Source organism: Gadus chalcogrammus, chromosome 1, assembly GCF_026213295.1.
Source record: "Gadus chalcogrammus isolate NIFS_2021 chromosome 1, NIFS_Gcha_1.0, whole genome shotgun sequence".
In the NCBI taxonomy this organism is placed as follows: domain Eukaryota; kingdom Metazoa; phylum Chordata; class Actinopteri; order Gadiformes; family Gadidae; genus Gadus; species Gadus chalcogrammus.
Window position 1 is genome coordinate 3309087 of NC_079412.1, and position 21346 is coordinate 3330432.

The 21346-nt window shown below is 41.8% G+C and overlaps 2 long non-coding RNA genes across 3 annotated transcripts; one reads left to right on the top strand and one right to left on the bottom strand.

Annotated features, from left to right (window-relative positions):
* Positions 1-8323: 8323 nt before the first annotated feature.
* On the top strand, positions 8324-9382 carry LOC130402405 (uncharacterized). Its single transcript, XR_008903929.1, has 3 exons — positions 8324-8426; positions 9013-9163; positions 9322-9382. It is a non-coding gene; the product is annotated as an uncharacterized LOC130402405 (long non-coding RNA).
* A 1529-nt stretch (positions 9383-10911) lies between these two features.
* LOC130402544 (uncharacterized) lies at positions 10912-17565 on the bottom strand. Of its 2 annotated transcripts, none has more exons than XR_008903939.1 (3): positions 16303-17565; positions 14371-16201; positions 10912-14170 (listed from the first exon to the last, which is right to left on the bottom strand). It is a non-coding gene; the product is annotated as an uncharacterized LOC130402544 (long non-coding RNA). The 2 variants fall into 2 exon arrangements; XR_008903942.1 differs by having other exon boundaries at positions 14371-15350; positions 16016-17565.
* Between the last annotated feature and the right edge of the window lie 3781 nt (positions 17566-21346).

The window sequence follows — 21346 nt, forward strand, 5'->3', positions numbered from 1 at the left end:
GACTGTGATTGGCCAGCTAACCACATCCTTTCAGGAGTCTCACGTTTCCGGTTTTACAGCATAATAGCGCCATTTTTAAAAGGCCGTGACAGAAGCGAATGAAGAATTTTGAAGAAGGAGAAGAAGAAAACACAAGAACGAATTATGATAATTATAAATATAAACAAGCCAGCGATTTCCACTTCCACGCCCACAGATTCGTTCGTTGCTCCCCCTACTGTTCTGGCGGAGAATCCCCTTGCAACACGCGCAATCCTTAAGGAACCTTAAAGGAACCGTAAATCAAAACTTGTCTAAAACAAGTCCCTTGTGTAAATTACGTGCTTACTTGACTGCTGCTGAAATGGACTGTCTGCCTCGAGTTTGGGAGGGCTGGAGCGGTCTGTGGGCTGGAGTTCTATCTGTTTATCGTTGCAACCCCCAGCCTCGTATTGAGATCGCGGTTTCAGAATAAGAGCGCCCAGCACGATTTATTTATTTTTTTTATTTTTTATTTTTTTTAATAATTAAAAAAACTTTTCAAAACAGCTCGAGGGCCATTAATAGACACCCCGCGGGCCACAAAAGGCCCGCGGGCCGCTACTTGAGTATGACTGGTCTACAGTGTCGAATGCAGCACTGAGGTCAAGTAGCATTAGTATTGAGGTTTTGCCAGAGTCTGTGTTAAGACGGATGTCGTTTACAACTTTAATAAGGACGGTCTCAGTGCTGTGCAGGGGTCGAAATCCTGATTGGAAGGTGTCATAGCAACCAGTTGATGCCAGGAAGTGATTTAGTTGCTGGAGGACAACTTTCTCAATGATTTTACTTATGAAGGGTAGATTTGATATTGGTCTGTAGTTGTTAATAATAGAGGCATCTAGGATCCGCTTTTTTATAAGGGGTTTAATAACTGCAGTTTTCAAAGCTTTTGGGAACTTGCCTGACTGGAGAGAGTTGTTAACTATCTGCAATATGTCTACTGCTAGGCAGTCGAAAACATTCTTAAAGAGGTTGGTAGGTATAGTATCAAGGCAACAGGTGGATGGCTTTAGTTGTGTCACAGTTTCCACAAGATTTTGAGAGTCTATAACATTAAAGCATGCCATCCTTGCCACGTAATTTTTGCCTGAACAGGGTGGTAGTCCAACATTTTTGTTTGACGTGGAGATATTGATGGCGCGTCTGATACCTTCAATTTTATCAATATAAAAAGCTGCAAACTCATTGCATTTCTGCGTGGAATGGAGATCAGGTGGAATTTCTGTTGGGGGGTTGGTCAGTCTGTCAACAGTTGCAAATAGGGTTTTTGCATTATTAGTGTTGGTTTTAATGATATTGGAGAAAAATGTTTCTCTAGCATTTTTTAAGTCTAAATTGTAGGCACGGAGGCTCTCTTTATAGATATCATGGTGAATATGAAGTTTTGTTTTACGCCAGATGCGTTCAACCTTCCTGCATTCCTTTTTCTGTGCTGTTACAGAAGCAGCTTTTCTTCAGGGTGCCTTTTGCTTTCCAGAAATCGTTTTAACCTTATAAGGTGCAATGACATCTATGACTTTCAAAATTTTCAAATTAAAGTTTTCTACAAGATCATCAGCAGAACATGGGTTTAGAGGTGGTAGCAAGGAGATGGCCTTTTTAAAAAGTACATTAGAATCCTCATTGATATACCGTTTTTTGACAGTGTTTGATTTTGTCTGTATGTCGGGAATAAAAGATATGTTAAAGAAAACACAAAAGTGGTCAGACAAGGAAGGATCAGTCACAGAGAGATCAGAAACATTGAGGCCCTTTGTGATAACCAGGTCTAGAGTGTGCCCCTTACAATGAGTAGCCTCTTTCACATGTTGAGACAGTTCAAATGTGTCCAAAATGGTAAAAAGCTTTTTTGCACACTTGTCATTCAAATCATCAGTTTGAAAATTGAAGTCACCAGTTATAACTAGACAGTCAAATTCTGTGGAGATGCTGGACAATAATTCTGTGAATTCATCGAAAAAAATTTGCAGAATATGTGGGTGGCCTGTAAATAATTAATAGGAGAACTCTGGGGGAGCATTTCAATACAGCACTAAGGTATTCGAACGATGGAAAATCACCAAATAACATCTGTTTCCCCTGAAATACATTTTTAAATATAGCAGCAACCCCTCCACCTCTTTTTCCAGATCTACATGCATCAAAAAAGTTAGTCGGTAAAGACAAATTGTAGTATAAAGTTGGGGATAATAATTTAATAAGAATATATGAATGGATAATGCAGAAGATGAGGGACGGGCAGTGTCGCTGTCACAAAATGTCCTGTAGGTTTGCTTACTCTCGCCACTAGGTGGCGTCTCATACAGATTGAGTCAGTTGTGGGGAGACGGGGGTAATTTGTTTTACATTTACATAGGAACGAATGACCCACTGTACCTACAAATCATACTTATATATTTATATAGTTTAAAATGCAAAATGTTGAATCCATTTCTCTCAATACTGAAGAGGCTGTATATAATTTATACATAACGTACATACATCTTTTTGTCCACATTGCCACGTCCTGAAATATATAACATGTACGTACATATCAAATACGAATAAATCCACTGGAAGTAGGCTACTTTAATTAAGTAATACATCTGAATTTACAATTTCAGCTTTCTTGAATATTCTGTTTGTTACGGAGCTGTTAGACCACCTCGTTTGTGCGCAGCACGTCGGAGATCAAGCAGTTCAGTGAGCGCAGAGAAAATATTTTTAGAGACTAAAGGTGGACTATTACGGACTGAGGAGGAATATTTCGTTAGATAAAAACATGTTGTTCATTTTGGAAATTATTCCATTGATCTTTGTTCAATACATTTTGACTTTTGGACATTACAACTCTGTGGAGTTACTGGAAATGTTTGGATCATCCTCCATCAGCTGTGAAATAAGGAGGCGAATCTGTCCATGGAAAAATATGTTTTTCAGCAGATATCTTAGTCACTACAAGACTGAACTAACAAAGCAGTTTAGTGCTTATATGTGCAGTATTTATTCAGTTTGGGAAACTCCACGATCTCCATAAGCTTTGACGGGACTGGAAAACGTCTCCGTTGCTAGGTCATCGCTGCTGTGCCTGCTTCATTGCACAGTTTGTATACAGTTCACATGAACAGTTCGCCTGTATCTAGTAATTTCTTACGCGTATTCCTGAATTATTTGTGAATACACGGAGCCGCTAAACCGGAGTAAAATTAATTATAGCCCATGTTTAAATCTACATGGCAGATGAAGATTACTTCCCTAATATAAAAAAGAATGAATCTCACCTGTGTTTGTGTTGCTCCTGAGGGGACAGGAAACCGTAGAAATGCACAATCAATGGGTCCATAATCTCCCGCACCCTGCACACTTCCAGCATTTTCAGGAACCTGTTGCTGATAGGACGTATCAGGCTCTTGTTTTCCAAATGCAGTAAGGACTGAAACTCGAAAAAAATTTCCTTCTGTTTGGGGAATTTTTGGATATCATAGTAGACAGAGCAAAATTCTTCCACAAATCCTTGGAAAGGATCCAAAAGGGCCTTGGCTGCATTTGAGACCATGTGAACGGTATCTCCGCTGATGTCCAGGAGTGATGGGTTTTCTCTTCTGGCTTGTGTCTCTACGCCAGACTTTTTCCCCCTCATAACATTGCAGTTGTCCAATAACAGACCAACAACCTGATCCCAGTTCAGGCTGTAGGACTGAAGAATATCAGTCAGTTCTTGTGTGAGGGTTGAGGCATCTGCAATGTTGACTTTTCTTGAGGCCAGGTGCTGAGTTAAAACCTTCCCCATGTCTTCATCAAAGTAGCGAACAAGAACATTTAATATCCTGTCCATGTTGCCATTTGTTGCCTCGTCTGCATTTAACAAAAACATACGTGTTTTCAGTATATGTGCTATTTTCGCTTTCTGATGAGCGGCAATACCGTGTGTGCACATATAGGACGCATGGGAGTTGGACATTGACAGTCTCGACAGTGCGCGCCGGTCTTCTGCACACGACTTTATGAGGTCGACTAGTGGTTGGGCGATGGTCAGTGACAGGTCATGTTCCGCAATAAACGAACATATGCATACTTTCTGGTTGCACGCACGATCGGCCATGGATTTATTGCGCCTCCGATGTCGTTGTTGTGGCACCAGGCAGTGAGGATGTGTTTTGGAGACCGCGAAGGGCAGCCTTGTGAGAAGCGTCAGCCTGATGGCGAATTAGCACTTTTTTTGCCATTATTGCCATACAGATTTTTTTACGGCGTAGGAGACCGTTCATTTCCATTGCTGGCCGCCGAGTAAGTAAGTAATCACACAAAAACACGCACCTGGTTGTTGAATTTTTTTGCACCATGAACCGTAAGGCTTGCCATCGTTCCCCGTTTCCGTCAGCCATGCCCATCTCCATTTATTTTTTTGTGTTTTATCAATATCCGATATACATCAGAGCCGTCAATCATTATAAGGGAGTTCATACTAGCTTAACTTTCGCTCTGACACTCAACACTAACACAACAAAGAGACGTAAGATGTGGCGCGAAAATGGTGTGTATATATATACATTTGTATATAATATATTTAATATATATTTAATATATAATCAGGATGTACATTAAAATGCTTGTGTTTTCAGTCAATTTTAACGGTAGACCTTTTAAATACTCACTATATAATTTGACAATTTTACCGGCGTTGACGTATGACGACATAATACACGCGTGTATTATGTCCATGTTCGAAACTGCATACTACCGTACTGCCGACTACATACTGCGCAGTATGTACTGTATACTGCATACTGAATGTGGGATTCAGTATGCAGTATACAGCAGACCGACTGCACCGCAGTATACAGCATGCAAGTTTCCCAGAATGCATTTCGCGGCAGCAGTAGCGGTAAAGCTGCTAAAAGCTGTTTTAATTCTCGCTTCAGTGCTGTTAATACATCACTTTCTTAAGTTTTAATATTTTTTTATGCGAGAAAGTACCTATTTAGATCCTTAATATGCGATTAGTTTATCCAAATGACGCCTGTTTGTAAATTTGTCCCGACGTTATCGGAGATGTGAAATGGCCTCTGTGAACTCCAAATGACGGAAATCCGTCGTAGCGACGGAGAACTTTAATCCATGCAAGAACAAGTGATTGCGATTGTGTGAACAGATTCAACAATGGACACAGCAGGGAACACTATATACTTAGGGCAAACCATTAACATATAACGTTGCAAATATACTATACTTTATGCCATTACAATACTTAGAATAGCCCTGAGCAAATTCAAAATGGGTTTAGGAGGGAGGATCCTCGTTTGGTCATGAACTCTGACCTCTAACCTATTCTCAAAAGTCGGGGCATAAGTGGTTGAGGAACAGTTGTTACCCGCTCTGTGATCTTCAATGGTGTCATGGTTAATTGGTTACAACTAACATTTCATAGATCAATGGTCATACCATGGTTGGCTGTGCAGCATTTGGATGCTCCAATCGGTCCGAGAAGGGTTATCACGGCTTCCCCAAGGACCAAGAGCGCAGGGAGAAATGGATGGCAATGGTCAGCCGTCAAAACTTGACAGTCAGCAACAGTCAAAAACGATGTAACGTAATGTTCAGATCACTTGCATTTCAAAGGGCATAATAATTCTAAGTGTACAGAATTATGACTTTCCAATGATATTTGAAGTGCAATGGAAACTGATCTTACAAGCCTACCTACAGGTACACTTTGAAAATGACCAATTCAATGCCACAAAAGTAGATAGGATGTTGAAGTTGAGGCCCGATGCAGGCCCAACAGTTTTCATCCATCGCCCTAAACCGAAGAGGAGGAAACCCCCTTCTGTGAGGGTGCCTCCGGAACCAAGTGCAACGGACCACACATATTGCGCCAAATTAAACTTCGGTATGATCCATGCAGCTAACAATATTCCCCATTTCATGTAATTCAAGGATAGACTACACTCCTAATGAGATTACATCATTCATATTTGTACATTCAGTTTAAAAAAAAACAGAAGGCAGGGATTCTCTGAGGATTTGCACACAATGTAGATAATCGACACATTTCTACCCAATTAACAATTGCCGGTAGATCCATTTATAAATTGTATTGGTTTCTGATTGTGGCAGATGATTTAATTCACATTACAGAAATGTTTTGCTTTAATTCATTTTCTTACATTGGAGATGACAGTAGTTGCAAATGCAAAGACAAAATACATATAACAGCAACATTACCTTGTCATTGTTACAGAGATTGAGGGAGAAATTTAGGTGGATTTTAAGAGCGTTGAAAAGGACATCACAGGAGACAGAGAGAGCAATCAAGAGGCCACATTGCCAGGGGCAGGTGATTCAGGGGCAGGTGATCCAGTGGCAGGTGATCCAGTGGCGGGTGATCCAGGGATTTGTGTGCCGAGGGCCAGTCAGTCAGGGGTCAACAGTGAAGGAATAACTTTTGCCAGGGCCAGCTGCTCCAGGGACCAGACTGCCAGGGACTGATGGGGCGATTGGAGGACCTAATAAGGCAACTAGAAAAGGAAAAATTAATGAGAAGGAGAGCAGAGAGGGCTATTGCAAAACAAAAAAGAATCAATTTGGCACTAAGAAAGAGAAACAATTCAGTCAACAAGAAGTTAAAACGAAAAAGCCATATAGGTTAAATTGACCGCCCATCATAATCAGCATTGTTGAATCGGCGGCATCTGTAGGGCTTCATGTGCTGAACATCACTCTTTCCAGGATATAATTAAACAAATACTGTTATTTCTACTAGCTATCGCATCATAAAACCCGTCCTTAAATCAACCTAAATTATCCTAGTAATCCAACATAAATAACTAACTAAATAAAAGTTAGATTCACTAGTACTGAACTTTGTAATTGTTGGTGTAGATACCATCACATGGTGCAGTCGAGCTAACAAACTAGCAGGCCGTCTACCAAGATAAAAATATATATAATTACGCTATGCTTAAATATCAATATATGCATCATAAAGGTCCTGATACAATATAGACAGTTGACAATTCAAAAGAGGTAGCTATTTAATCAATTTACTCCTGGAGATGCCTTCACAGATGGTGAAATCGAGCTAACAAACTAGCAAGCAATCGGTCGTCTACCAAGATAAATATATATATATAATTACGCTGTGCATTTACAAATAAAGATCAGTATATGCATCGTAATGGGCCTCTGATACAATATAGACAGTTGACAATTCAAAAGAGGTAGCTATTTAATCAATTTACCTCAGAAGTTACTCGGCGGCCAGCAATGGAAATGAACGGTCTCCTACGCCGTAAAATGGTTGTTTGGAACTATTCGAGGCTCCATACCCCGGAAGTAGGCGCTACAACGGAGTCCAATGGAAGTGTCGCAACTCTCTCTCTCTATAGCTCTGAGTTAGTCTTTCACTCAACCGGATACGAATCCGACCCATGACGATTTTTAAATTTCACCCGGACGCATTTGATTCCTACCCTTCCACTGTTAAATAGCGGCGCAAGTTGTGTGGCGTGTGAGCGTGTGCATGGGTTGAATTGCGTGCGTCTCACGGAGAGCCCTGAGCAATGTTCAGCTGTCAGAAATGTGTTGTAATCACTTGTATTCCTCATAGCTCTCAAGGCTTGATTCCACCGGACGCGTTACGGCCTGATTCCACTGGACGCGTTACGGCAACGTTACGGCAGCGGCACGTCTTGGCCGCGGTCACCGCAGCAGATAGGCTCCACTCTAATCAATGAGACCATTTCCACCGCCGCAGCGCTATCATTCCGTAGCATTCCTATTTTTGCCGCGAGCTGCTGCTGAACTGCGTCAATGTCAACAGAGCAGATCGATCAGGAAGTGAAAAAGTAAAAGCCATAGAGCATTCCGCTCAATTTTCAAAATAAAACACAATAAATAAAACACCAACATTATTACGTCATGACCGGTGGCACCAGGTCAGCAGTCAATCAATCAAAGGGTCTCAAATCATCCTTTTTATAAGAACAATGTCAGAAAGGACAAAGCGTGGCATTTAATTGCAGTAGTTTTGGGAGTGGAAGGTGAGTACATTAGGTTTAGGATTATCGCGGGATCTCGTGTGAATACGGCTGGCTCGCAAGGCAGCGTTGCGCTGCCGTAACGCGCCCGGTGGAAATGCAAGCAGGGCAAAGTCGCGGCCAAGACGGAGTAGGGTCCGACTGCGTCCTGCAAGACGGGGGCGTGTATTTTGAGGAGCCGTGTCTTGTAAGGAGGGCGTGTATTTAGTCGGCCCTGATTGGTCTGATTCACGACGGCGTCTGGCGTCACACATAGCCTCGTGCAGAGCCATAATCTATTCTATTTGACATTTGCGGATCTCTTCTCTTGTCGAACCTACTCCGGAAGTGTAACGAACTGGTCAACAGCAGTTAGATAGCAGAAAGATGATTGCCTCGATTGATTTGGTAAGTGGACTGCATTATCAGTCAGAGATCGTATATTGTCATTGTTCTTGGTGTAGTTCTACTTTAAATTTTCATGTACACTCACAGCGTAATAATGTGTCGTCAATCAAACCACAAATTGGCTGCGTTTTTGGGATGTCTCTGCTAACCTTTCCTTGATGTTGATATTGCTTAAGCTTAACAGTTGTTGCTTTTCATGTTAAGTACCGCGTTTGATGCCGTGTTGGTTTTGTCGCAATATACTCTCACTGGTTTGTATTGATTTGATTATCATCATTTCGCCGTGTTACCGATTTGAAGTTGTCATCCCATGGCTATGTGGTTAGCCGCTAACTAGTAGGAGCGGGAAAGGATCTGCACACTGCTTGCAAAGGACTTAATTAGATCAAAGATGCCTGAGGAAGATCTGTCTGTTTGTGTGAGCCATGTTACAGCATCTATGTCACACCTGCGCTTACATTGTATACACTTGCATTTATCTATAGGGTTGGTTTAGTTAATTACACATTGGATGCCTAAGAGCTGACTTAAACTGTAAATCTGGTTGAATTGTTTGTGCAGCAGAAATTACTTTTTGTCTTTTCAGATCCATCCAACTGTCTGCAAACATGGATCTCTGATGCAGCCAGTGCGGTTGGGAGATTCTTACGGGTGCCAAGTTTGCAGAAAATTTGGCGATTACCCAGCCATGGTTGCACATGTTCAAACACATGACAAAGCAGCCATATCTCACAATGGTAATTGAAAGTTTAATGCATGTCACTAATGTTTTATATTCTCTATGTTCTTTATGCTTTTATCAAACTCATAACATATCAATTAGCTTGTGATGTAGTGAACAAGGAATACTAACAGTTAATATTTTCTAATTTACTTTTCTGTTCCTTTTTGGAAGGCTACAAAATCTATAGGTGCCAACACAACTGTGCCAACACAAGATCTCCACACTACCACTGTGTGCTCAACCATTACTGGCAGCAAAACTTCATGCATAAAGCACCTGCAGACCTGCCCTGGCATGAGGACACCACCTCCATCTCAAGGCCTCAGCACGCCGAGCCCAATGCCAGCCACGCACCCGCCACCTCCATCTCAAGGCCTCAGCACGCCGAGCCCAATGCCAGCCACGCACCCGCCACCTCCATCTCAAGGCCTCAGCACGCCGAGCCCAATGCCAGCCACGCACCCGCCACCTCCATCTCAAGGCCTCAGCACGCCGAGCCCAATGCCAGCCACGCACCCGCCACCTCCATCTCAAGGCCTCAGCACGCCGAGCCCAATGCCAGCCACGCACCCGCCACCTCCATCTCAAGGCCTCAGCACGCCGAGCCCAATGCCAGCCACGCACCCGCCACCTCCATCTCAAGGCCTCAGCACGCCGAGCCCAATGCCAGCCACCCACCCGCCACCTCCATCTCCGTGTGTGTGTGTGTGTGTGTGTGTGTGTGTGTGTGTGTGTGTGTGTGTGTGTGTGTGTGTGTGTGTGTGTGTGTGTGGCACCTACACCTTTCAAAAAACGCTGGCCTGATGACCAGGAGGATATAAATTACTAAAAAGTAACATTCCTGTTTATAATCTTTCTCAATTTCTCAATAAAAAGAGTTTTTAAAAAAAAAAAGAGTAAAAAGTGTCTCTCTCTCTCTCTCTCTCTGGGCCCCCAAAATATTGTAGAAGGGGCCCCTGCGAGATGTTTTGGTGCGTTTTAATATCCATCCGTCTCGGAGCTCCGAGGACGTTGCCTAGCGACACGCACAAACACGCCCCTTTTCCTCGGAAGTCGATCTCGCCATCTCGTTTGAACTCAGCGGTGACCGAGCGAGGCTTCCGAGATAGAATTGAAGATGGATGCGCCCAGTGTGACATGTAGTGAACTGTTTTCATTGTGTTTGGACCGCTTTGGTGGTTTAAATCGCAATTTCAATCACTCGTTTTGCTGTAATAACTTACATATGCAGAAGATACATTGAAACATGAAATGAAGTGAACATTTTAGAAGTTCAAATGGCTGCGTTTTCGTACGGTGAAAACGCACCGTTTCATTTATATTATTTCGTAGTCCTGAAATAATATAAATGAAAATAGTAGTAGTAGTCGGCCAATGCTACCGCAACAATAGCTTTCCGGGTGGCGTCCATGTTTTTCTCCGACGACCTACGCTCAAAACATAATAAAACGATTTTAGTGTGGGCGTGGCGTCCGATCCGAGATCCGAGTCGGCTCGCAGAGAATACTCAAACGCACCATTTGGCTGCGCCCCCCCCCCCCCCCCCCCCACACACACACACACACATCTGCTCTGCCTCTGGGTCCCAATTCTGGGGGCCCTCTTCTCCGTCCCATTAATTTTGTAATTTTTTTTGTGTTAACTTATACCTGCCAATGCCTCTTGTGTTTCCCATTTTTAATAATAATTTTATCCCTTAATGTTATTGCACATATTTTGTATTTACTTTTTTATTTACTTTAAATGCTTTGTGTAATGACCTTCCCTTTCTCTATAATAAAAAAATGTAGCCTACCCTTATGGCCTGGGTCATGTTTCCCTTACTAAGAATTCCCTATCGTATGCATAAGTATTGTCTGTAAACAATACAAGTGGAATAGGGGCGAAAATTTACAATTCTAAGGCTTGTATCCTTTAAGTAACTTTACTTTGTACCTCTGTAAAGCCAAGTATATGCATTTGACATCACAGTTATCAGTAAATGCAAATTCGGTTTCTCTTCATTACTCTTTGGTCAGCCTGACATTTTCAGAGTAAATTCCAATCAATATTTTATGGAATATTAAGAGCCAGAATTTAAATGACACCGCCCATGAGCAAAATATTACGCTAACTTTTTAACTCCACTGTTACAGTAAATTGACTCCCTCCCGTAGCCTACAAACACCAGGCTATATCTGGACTTACAGAAGTTAACTGAAATATTGAAACCCCATTTTGTGTACTATGGTGTGGCAGGCTGTGTAGCTGTATGGCAAAGATCATGAGCAAGGTACGTTTTATTACTCTGTTTCCTGGGAATAATTCACGTAAGCAGAAACCAAAAACCAGCCGTTTTTTCGTTTTGTCCAAAAAAACGAAAATCAGAGTTTCAGTTCTTTTATTCGTTTTTTGGTTCTTCCTAACAAAACGAATTTACGACTCAATATCTGGTTTCCGCCGGTGGGCGGGTCCTCTTACTGGCTAGTGTGCTTCGTTGCCATTTGCTCTTCAAAATATAAGTTCTTCCGTTTGATAATGTCGACAAAAATATTACTGTATTATAGACACTAGCAGATACAGAGGCCCACACAACCGTCAGTCAAGACTGACACGGCTTCAATAACAATAATAGTATTCATAATGATTTGAAATTGAGAACTTATGAAGTTATGGTTTAGCCACAGTTAATACATGCAGAGTAGACCTGAGGGCTTTACTACGGCATCATTGTCCGGCTCTGAGCTTTGCGCTCTGTGCGAGTTCACATCAAAGGAGCTGCGATCGCGGGCTGCTGATTTTCTCACAGCCTGAGAGCTATGAGGAATACAAGTGATCACAACACATTTCTGACAGCTGAACATTGCGCATCTGTTGACCTTTATCCATTTAGAGTGAACAAATTATTTTTCTTGTTGAAAGATATTTTATATTGTTTTCATATTATTATTTACTGATGGTGATTACAGAATGCGAGTGTGTGCCATATTGAAAGCGAGACTGGGTGTGCGTATGAATATAGGCTACAGTGAGTTATTTTAAGGTGCTGTACAGTACAAGCAAATCATATTTTCTACTCTGTACAGTGACAAAGAGTGTACAATAACCCACTTCATTCAATATTGAATAGGCTACTGTAGCCTACACTACAAACAAATGGTTTTGCTCTTTGCTCATGGCAGTTGTGACAGTCATTTTAACAAGTCAGCAGGAGAGCTTCACTCATTCGGGGATGTATTATGCTTTGTCCTATAGCCTACTTGGAACGTGTTTTGAAATGGATCTATAGTAGCCTATAGATATTTGCCAGCTGGAATACAAAGCAAGCTCTCTCTGAAATGCACATTCATGCTTGTATTGTCATTCCAGGACAAAACACAAATAATGCTGCAATGTAATAATATACATCTTACTGGGCTCCTTTACTGTGGAACCAGCTCTCTCCATGGGTCAGAGAGGCACACACTCTAACTAAATTTAAGTAGAGCCCCCCCCCACACACACACACATCTTTCGCACCTTGTAGTTTGGCCTTGGCGTCTCGCAGTCTCTCTGTGTTTCCACAGATTCTCCACAGCTCCATCCCTCTGCAATTTTTCCCCTGTTAAAAGGGTTTTCCTGGGAGTGTTTACTCAGTGGATGAGAGGGTTTAAGGGAAAAGGATGTTGTTATGATGCTCATGCTATGTAAAGCCCTTTGAGACAAACTGTTTGTAAAAACGGGCTATACAAATAAAATTGCCTTGCCTCGCCTAACCAGCTTGGACTGTAATTCATATTCATGCTACTAGTTTGACCATTGACTGACTACTAGAATTGTTGTACAGAGGAGATGTTGGGAAAAATAACCTGCTGAGTACATCACATGTACATTACAAATATAGCTAAATCCTACCCTAGCCTGATGAGCACATCACATGGCAGGCACATTACAATATAGTCAACTCTTGCTCTAACCCAACGAACACATAACACAAACATGATAATATAGTCAGGTCAAGGCCGGAGCTGAAGGCCCCATTTCCCAACCAGGCAAATGGTGGACACAATTCACCAGTCATCCTCAAGAACGGGAGAGCCACATTAATTTTATCACACAGGAGACACTTCGAGGGGCACTCCCCCGTTAGGAGGAACACAAGAGATACACATGCATATACCAGGGCCTGAGAGCCAAGGTCAAGCAAAAACACACAGAACCACGCACACCTCAAACGCACACACCTCATCGAGAGGAGGATACAGCATAAGACTGTATCACACAGGGACTCTTCATCTTCTTCTGGAGCAGACCTTCCACGGAGGCGAAGCTCTGGACGAACCATCAGCGCTGATTAGGGACTTAGACATATTCGATCTCTCACGCTTTATGACTCTGTATAACCGTTGCCACTTTACTTAATAAATCCAAGGTCCTCGTGCCGACAGACTTTATTACCTCTCCGTCTCATTTCATCTGGTCCAGTAACTAGACAGACCGTTTTTCCCCTCAGAGATTCTTATAGAAGTCTTATAGTCAAACGGTATGGGGTATATACAAATTTGATGTGTTTTTTTTTTGACACTTTTATTTGAACAGAGTGAGAGACGAATCAGGTTAACAAAAAATCTAAGAACATCTAAGCCGTCTAACACATTAACAACGCAACATTAGAACATCATAAGAACATCAACAAAAAAAAACTCAACTAACATACAGGAAGCTCCAGGCCAGTCCCTGCATAGCTTCTGCGATCCGACAGATCAGGCTATGTCTTCTCACAATGTCAATAAGATCCCTAATTCCATTTTGGAAATGGGTTGGTTCATAGTTGACGGTGTGGTTATAGAATTCCGATACGTCGCTGTACTGCTGTGCAAATTCATGTTCAGCTACTGTCTGGTTTTCAGCTGTGGAGAATGGGTTTCTCCCAAACATTGACACTTGTGTCAAAGAGGACCCCACTTCCTGCAGGTAAGTGCTCCTGCAGCCTCTGGCAGACAATCTGCTGGCGCTTTCTTTGGGCATCCACCCAGAGTCAGTTGATCTGGGATGCCCTTGCCTAAAAGAAGCAAATCATAACACAAATCAGGTTTGGGTAATTAACATATTACCATCATGCATATCAATCCACTTCAGTTTGTAACCCTTGTAAGCCCTTGAAAAAAAGTTGATTCAAGTGAGCTGTTAGTAAAAAGATAAGTATTCAGTTTACTTTTATGTTCTTATAGGGTTATACAGAAAAAGACGTGGTATGCTAACCTTGGATCCTGTGTGCATTCCAGGACTGCACCATCCGGTCAAGTCCAATCTGAGCCACCTGACAGGTAAGCGTGGACACACAATACCGTGTCAAGTTGTCCTCCATGTTGAGTTCCTCCTGGTCTACAAGGTGGATGAGAGCCCTTTTCAGAGGGTAGTTTACCCTGTTATTAACATCTGGCCACATCCTTTCAACAATATGATTCTGTAATTTCAAAAGAGTAAAAACAAAATGTTACATTTAATTTCAATAATGACAATTACCATCTGCAGCTTATCGTAATCATCAAATCATTTTTCTATGACAACAATAATCAAGAACCCAATTAGTTAGGTGATTTTTCATGCATGGGAAGTAGGATTTCCACAGAAGCAGAAGAAGGCAGGCAAGGCAATTTTATTGAATTATATTTTATTATTATACCTCGACCTCCTCTCACAGATTTCTATACATTGTAGTGCAAGTCAGAAGAAGAAGAAGAAGAAGAAAACTGTAGATAACAATAAGGCTGGGACCCTATTGCTCATGCTGCCTGGCCCCTAATAACCATTAACCATTACAAATGAGAAATTATCTTCCTGAAATATGGCTTTGTATTTGTACATCTATTGTGGCATCAGCTAGACAAATAATGCATATCTTTGACTGGTGAGGAAATAGCAAGCAGTCTTTCAGAGAAGAACAGTTTACTCAAATTTACTTAGATCCCTATCAGCTGCAGCAACGATACTATTCTTACTGGGCTCTGACCATACCATTGTGCTGACAGAGAAATCAATATTATCAGCTAGCAGCTGAGTGATTAAGGGAAAGAGGACAATAAGCCAACTGACATGTGTTGATGATGTTTGCAGGTACGGCTCCCTTGCTGTGTTATTTCTGTAGCCTGCCAATTTCTCCTGCATGAAAAGAGTCAAGAAAAACTCTTCCGTGGTCTACTCGTATTTGGTCCCACATTCCGTGCTGTAGGACAGCACCTCTGCAAAACAGCAATACACAAGTGTTACAGTTGTCAACACTAATTCATATTTGTGTTTGCATAGGCATTGTTGAAGCCAATTTTCACTCTTGGTTAATAATTTCCTTTTTTTTTTTTTTAAATATCAGTTTGTTTCTTCCCAGATAAGGAGGGGTAAAACCAGAGCTATGATAAGCCAATGTGTTTCACTTAAAGCAACCCAGAGGAACTTTAACTGGTTATGAACCAGTTTCTGTTTAATACTGATGCTTCTATATGACCTGCACCAGCAAACGAGAGCATCTGTGAAAAGATTGGTCATTTCTATATGGAGAGAGCAGAACTGGTAATGTCTCTGAAAGGGTGCTATAATGGTAATGCAGCAGATTTAACTGAACACAGATGTGTGTGGAATCAGAGTCAGAGAGATACAATGTTATAAGTATTTTATAATGATTTCATGTTCTAAAGCATAAATAAACAAGTCCAAACTTTCGCACAGTCCTGTGAGAAGCTGCTGCATTGAATGCAGTCCAACATTTAACATGAAAAATATTTTTACAGAGCGCAGCAGCGGCACTTGTGTGCACACATGAAAGTTATTGTTGGGGCTTTAATCAATGAAACAGTAAAACAATATCTACTGTTTGCAACTACATCATGGAACATAGAGCACAGAAAGTTACCTGTACACCTCTTGATATATTGTCAGGTTATTTTTGACAGGCATAGGGGAATGGCTGAAAATTTTACTGGAGAAACCGTCAACAGCAAGGACATGGGTCACCCCGAACATCACCATTTTGATCTAAGTGCAGTTTGTGACCCATGCACTCGGCACTGTATGGCACTGGATTTGAGTTCCTTGATCTCTGAGTAATCAAGCAAAAAACAACAAATAAGAAAGAAAAGTTAGGGCACTTTCACAAAGAACTACACTACAAGAATCCTATTAGCGTTTCATAACAACTACCTGATGACGATCTGCATGATATGGCCTGTTAATATGTCTGAGGACACTACCGACGCACCCCTCTGATGCTCTGATTCCTTTGGAGGACAGGTAGCCAGTCATCATTCTTCTTCCATATGATGGTCCAGTCTGAAATTGAAGACGAATATGCAATCCTTTTTTCTATTACAAACCAATTATTACACACACCATCTTATTTTGGAAAGATCCTATACAAAGGTTATTGCAAGTTTTGTCAGCTTATGACGTGGAATAATGCATTCTTCATTTAGGCTTGTGTGATTGCTACAGTGCATGGATCTGTGAGGAACACATCGGTTACAAGAGAAAGCACTGTTGTTTTTTCCTAAATGTTGGTGCACACCATTTTTTTTACATGTAGGCTACAAACGCCACTGGTCACTACCTGCAAGTACACTGCGGTTAGCAATCATACAAATTAATCAAAATGCTGTTGCTTACCTCATTAATTGCTTGAGCAATCTCGCTCTCCAGTTTGGAGTCCTGCAACCGTTCTCTTCCTATACCGTTTTGCGCAGAAAATTTACGAATGTTTGCTTTGGAAAAGCCTTTGGTCAATCCACATTCCAGGTGGAGATGACTGGAAATTTCTTCATCAGAATGGCCGTTTCGGAGCATACTTTCAATTATTTCACGGTAGGGTGACAAACTGGACTCCATTTCATCTAACCGTCTACCGTCTTCTTTTGCTTTGGCGGGTTTTTTCACATTCTATCATGCGCAGAAGCAATCCGCCAAAAGGTTTGCGCTTTGAGCGACCTCCACCGTCCTCTTCCCCTTCAGATATCCCGGCCGTGCAGGATTGATTGAATAAAACTAACTAATAACTTAACAAACAGAATAAGCCTAATCGTCGGATAAAATGGAGACGTTTGTGCTGCTCAGAGGGAACAAGAGAATTACTCTTAAAATGGATGATATGCGTGTTGACAGGATCGCCCGCATTTTCCAGGTAAGTGATTCAAACTGCTAGCTTAACTTCGCCTGTCTGTAACATTTTGAGAAGAAGACACCGAGCATAAGAAATAATGCAGGTGCAATAGTGCACACAAAAATATACTATTGATACTTTTTACAATGTAGTTACTACGACGGAGTATTAGGGCCACACGTGAAGATTTTTTATTTTTTTCGCCGTGACGAGATTAAAATCGACACGTCGACTTTAAAGTCAACATGTCGACATTAAACTCGAAATGTCAAGGATAAAGTTGAAATGTCATGTCGACTTTAATCTCGACGTGTCCATTTTCCGTTCCTCTGTCAGCACGCAGACGCTCCGGGCATCCTCCCAAGCGTGCAGCGGATGACACGAAGTAGTCGGCAATAACCCTGGGGCCATTGTTCGTGGTCTAGGCCTTCATCCAAACAATATAGCGACTAAAACCGTCAATGCAACCACTGATGGCAATGCCGCACTACTACAGCGGATGACTACTTTGTGTCATCCGCTGCACGCTTGGGAGGATGCCCGGAGCGTCTGCTTGCTTACAGAGGAACGGAAAATGCACACGTCGAGATTAAAGTCGATATGTTTCAACTTTATTCTCGACATTTCGAGTTTACAGTCGACACGTCGAGATTAAAGTCGACATGACATTTCAACTTTATTCTCGATATTTCGAGTTTAGTGTCGATTTTAGTCTCGTCACGGCCAAAATATTTGGTCGTAAATTACAAAAACTTAACTTTATTATTTTATTTTTTTTCTTTCTTCTAGGTCAGCATGGATAGCCTGTATATCACTGATGCGACAAACGTTGCAATTTTTCCGATCGAGAGTGGGTGCTTCAGCTCCCTGGACCTGTTTGACCATGGTCATTACGAAATTCATGGAGACGTTCGGGACACTGTAGGGGCCCCGACAGCCCCAGCCCCAGCCCCAGCTCCATCGAGGCAATTTGCCTTTCGCAGTAGTCAGCCTGTGACTACTGAAAACATGAGCATGCTGTCGAGATCAGTGAGGACGCCTCGCAGAGTCGGCTCCAGAGCAGATCTACTGGAGGGGCATGGGTCGCCAGCGGGGGGGCTTGCCTTTTGTGAAATATTTTAACGCAAAAAAGGGGGAGGGCTGTCGTGGATGCTAAACGCAAATAAATGGATTTAACCACCTCTGCTATGTCATAAATAGTTTATTCACATCAACAGTTTATGAACCTCCAAAAAAACATTAAGTAGGCCTGGCACTGTTTATAAACCTAGAGAACAGCCTCCACAATAATCAAAAACACCCCTGACAACATATAAGCTTTAAGCCCAGTTCAGACCAAAGATTCACCTTGCAACGGCTTGCAACTCGCAACTCCTTGCGACTCCTTGCGACGAGACGGGCTGCGACGTTCTAAAACTGGGCCGTTCACACTGGCTGCAACGCGCTGCAACGCTAGGTGGTTTCCCTAGCAACTGTGAACGCTCTGGCACAGCTGAGAGCCGCAACAGCATTATTTGCGTAGGTTAGGTTCGATTAGTTAGGTTTGCAATTAGTTAGGTTTGCAATTAGTTTTATTTTTATTTTGCTTGAGAGTAGGCTAGTGTTACTGTGTTTTGTCATTCTTCGGATATCGGATATTTCAATCGGATATTTTTATGCTGGAGTGGACAGTACGGTACCGGGAGAGTAAGGCCGTGACGTACAAGTTGTTCTGTGCTGTGATTGGCTGAAGAGAAATAGTTAAATTGCCGCGTTCTAAAACTGGACCTTGCGATTTCCACAGCATTAAGAAGACCCGTGTAATATAAGGGATAATGTATAGAACGCCGGTCATTATCGGGAAAATAAATAAAATAATGACCTGTGGTAGGAGGGGCATTAATGACCGCTAGGGGGGGCACGGCCCCCAAATGCCCCCCCTTAGCGCCGACACTGACGCCTCGGTCATTTCAAAGGCAAGGATGCATTGGGGTCATAATTTAATGTGCTTATTACAATGGAAAAAGTGCTCAAGTTAACTCATTTATAATCTCCTTTTAGTAAGCAGAAAGAGCATACTGGTTGTAAGCAACTTCAGAATCACAAGGTACTGAGCCTTGCGCTTTAAAGTTGTTAAAGAATACCTGATGTACATTATTATCAACAATAATCAGATGAGGTACTCAGAGTCTAGAGTTCAATATTACTGTAAGCACTAGCTATTGGATGTAAAACTCCCTATTTATGAGAGAAGGTGGAGTAGTGACAGATGATCTGGGTATGCTGCAGGTGTGTTCGATTGTGATGTGCCTCAAGTATGGGCTGAACTAATATTCAAGTCAGCATGTGTGGTGCATTCAGAGTTTTACATGGGCTCACACTTTGGTCCGTCGGGACAACTGAATCACTGTAGTGTAGACTGCATGTCGTTATGTGGTAGCTTGGTTTGCTTCACTGTTTGTTTATGTATTACAGGTCCATTCAAGTGTCCGAAGTAATGGAGGGGAAGCTTGTTTCAATAAGGGTTGTTATAGTGCGATTTAATGAAGCAGAGGCAAGTGTATCTGCCATCCTGGTGAAGCTGAAGGTGGCCATGGGAGACGAGGACGACTACATCCTTACAGACACACTCGGCAAGGAAATTGTGGAGTCAGAAGGGACAACTGGTGAAGAATATATTTTTAAATTTAATTTTCATACTACATACTGTATAAATGCAAATAGTCTGAAAGTATTGACTGTATAACAGTGTTTACTCTTGTTATTCTCTCTGTCTTTATTCTGCATTTCTCTATCGAAGGGTCTTTGTACTGGAGGCAGAATTCACGGAAAATCCATGCTATTGAGAGTACCGCATACCGGCAATGGCGTCGACGACGATCAAGTAACAGGTATTGTTTAGATAGCAAAACATATTTTTTCCCCAACACCCCATAGCAGGTCCTGGGTTTGAATCCTGGCTTGGGCAGGAACTTTCAATGAGGAGTTTGCACGTTCTCCCCGTGCCTGTGTGGGTATCCTCCAGGGGCTCTTTTTCCCCCCACTATTAAAAACATGACGATTAAAGGGATATTCCGGCTCCCGGTGGAGCCACAAGAGTTTGTGCTCAGGGATGTTTGATGCATTGTATCATGGGCTGGGGTCCTATTTGTGCTGTTCCTGAAGTTTGGGGCTGCTCTGACCATTATTTGTGGATATGAGAGGCTTTCTGATGGTGGTTTCTTGGTGGACGAATGGACAACATTGTATTGCAATCATGCAGTCTTTGCTGAAGTTGCAAGGGTTAGAATGGGTTAAACTTATGCCCGAATATCCCTTTAAGTCAATCCTCCAGTGCTTCGCCATCTATGTCTCCATTTCACCCTCATTTTTCATCTCAAATTACCTTGTCATAGCTTGAACTTTTACAATGCAGTCATTCTCAAATAAACTGTTCACATAGTTAAGAAAATTTAAAGCAATTTTCAGTTATTTTCCATCATGCTATCATTTATTCAGGGACTTTTTATTTGCTAATACCTATCTGTGCATACTACTAAATTCCTCACAATTATTTCTCAAATGGCTGCAATTTCTTGATCTGCTAACTATATGTAAAATGTGCCAAATACAGAAATGACCATGTCCAAAGGCTGAGGGACAATGTGGAGGGCTGGAAGAAGTGGCTAAGAAAATAACTGACTTGGTGACCGTCAGCCGTGGTTCGTCACCAGTTTGGCCTGAATTCAAACAGGCATTCATCTGTTTGATTTGCAGAGGTACTGTTTTCATTCTGCATGTTTGAATATTGCTCAGTGTAACACAGAAGTAATCTAACGTAGTATTACAATTGGTGTTTGAGCAATTGTTTATTTGTCTTTAAGTGACAATTAAGGATTAGACAAATGAAAAAACACTTGAAAACAGAAATGATTTCAGGCAGTAATACAGTGAGAGTCGAGAATCCAGACATTTTATAAAAGAAATATTGCCTTAAAAAACTATTATTTTCAACCAGAAACCTTGGTCTTTTTCAACCTATATGATCTTTTCAAATTTGAATGATCATCAGTAAGCACACTTTATTGTGTGTTAACTTCACGGGTGGCAAAAGTAGACTTTCAATAATTAATG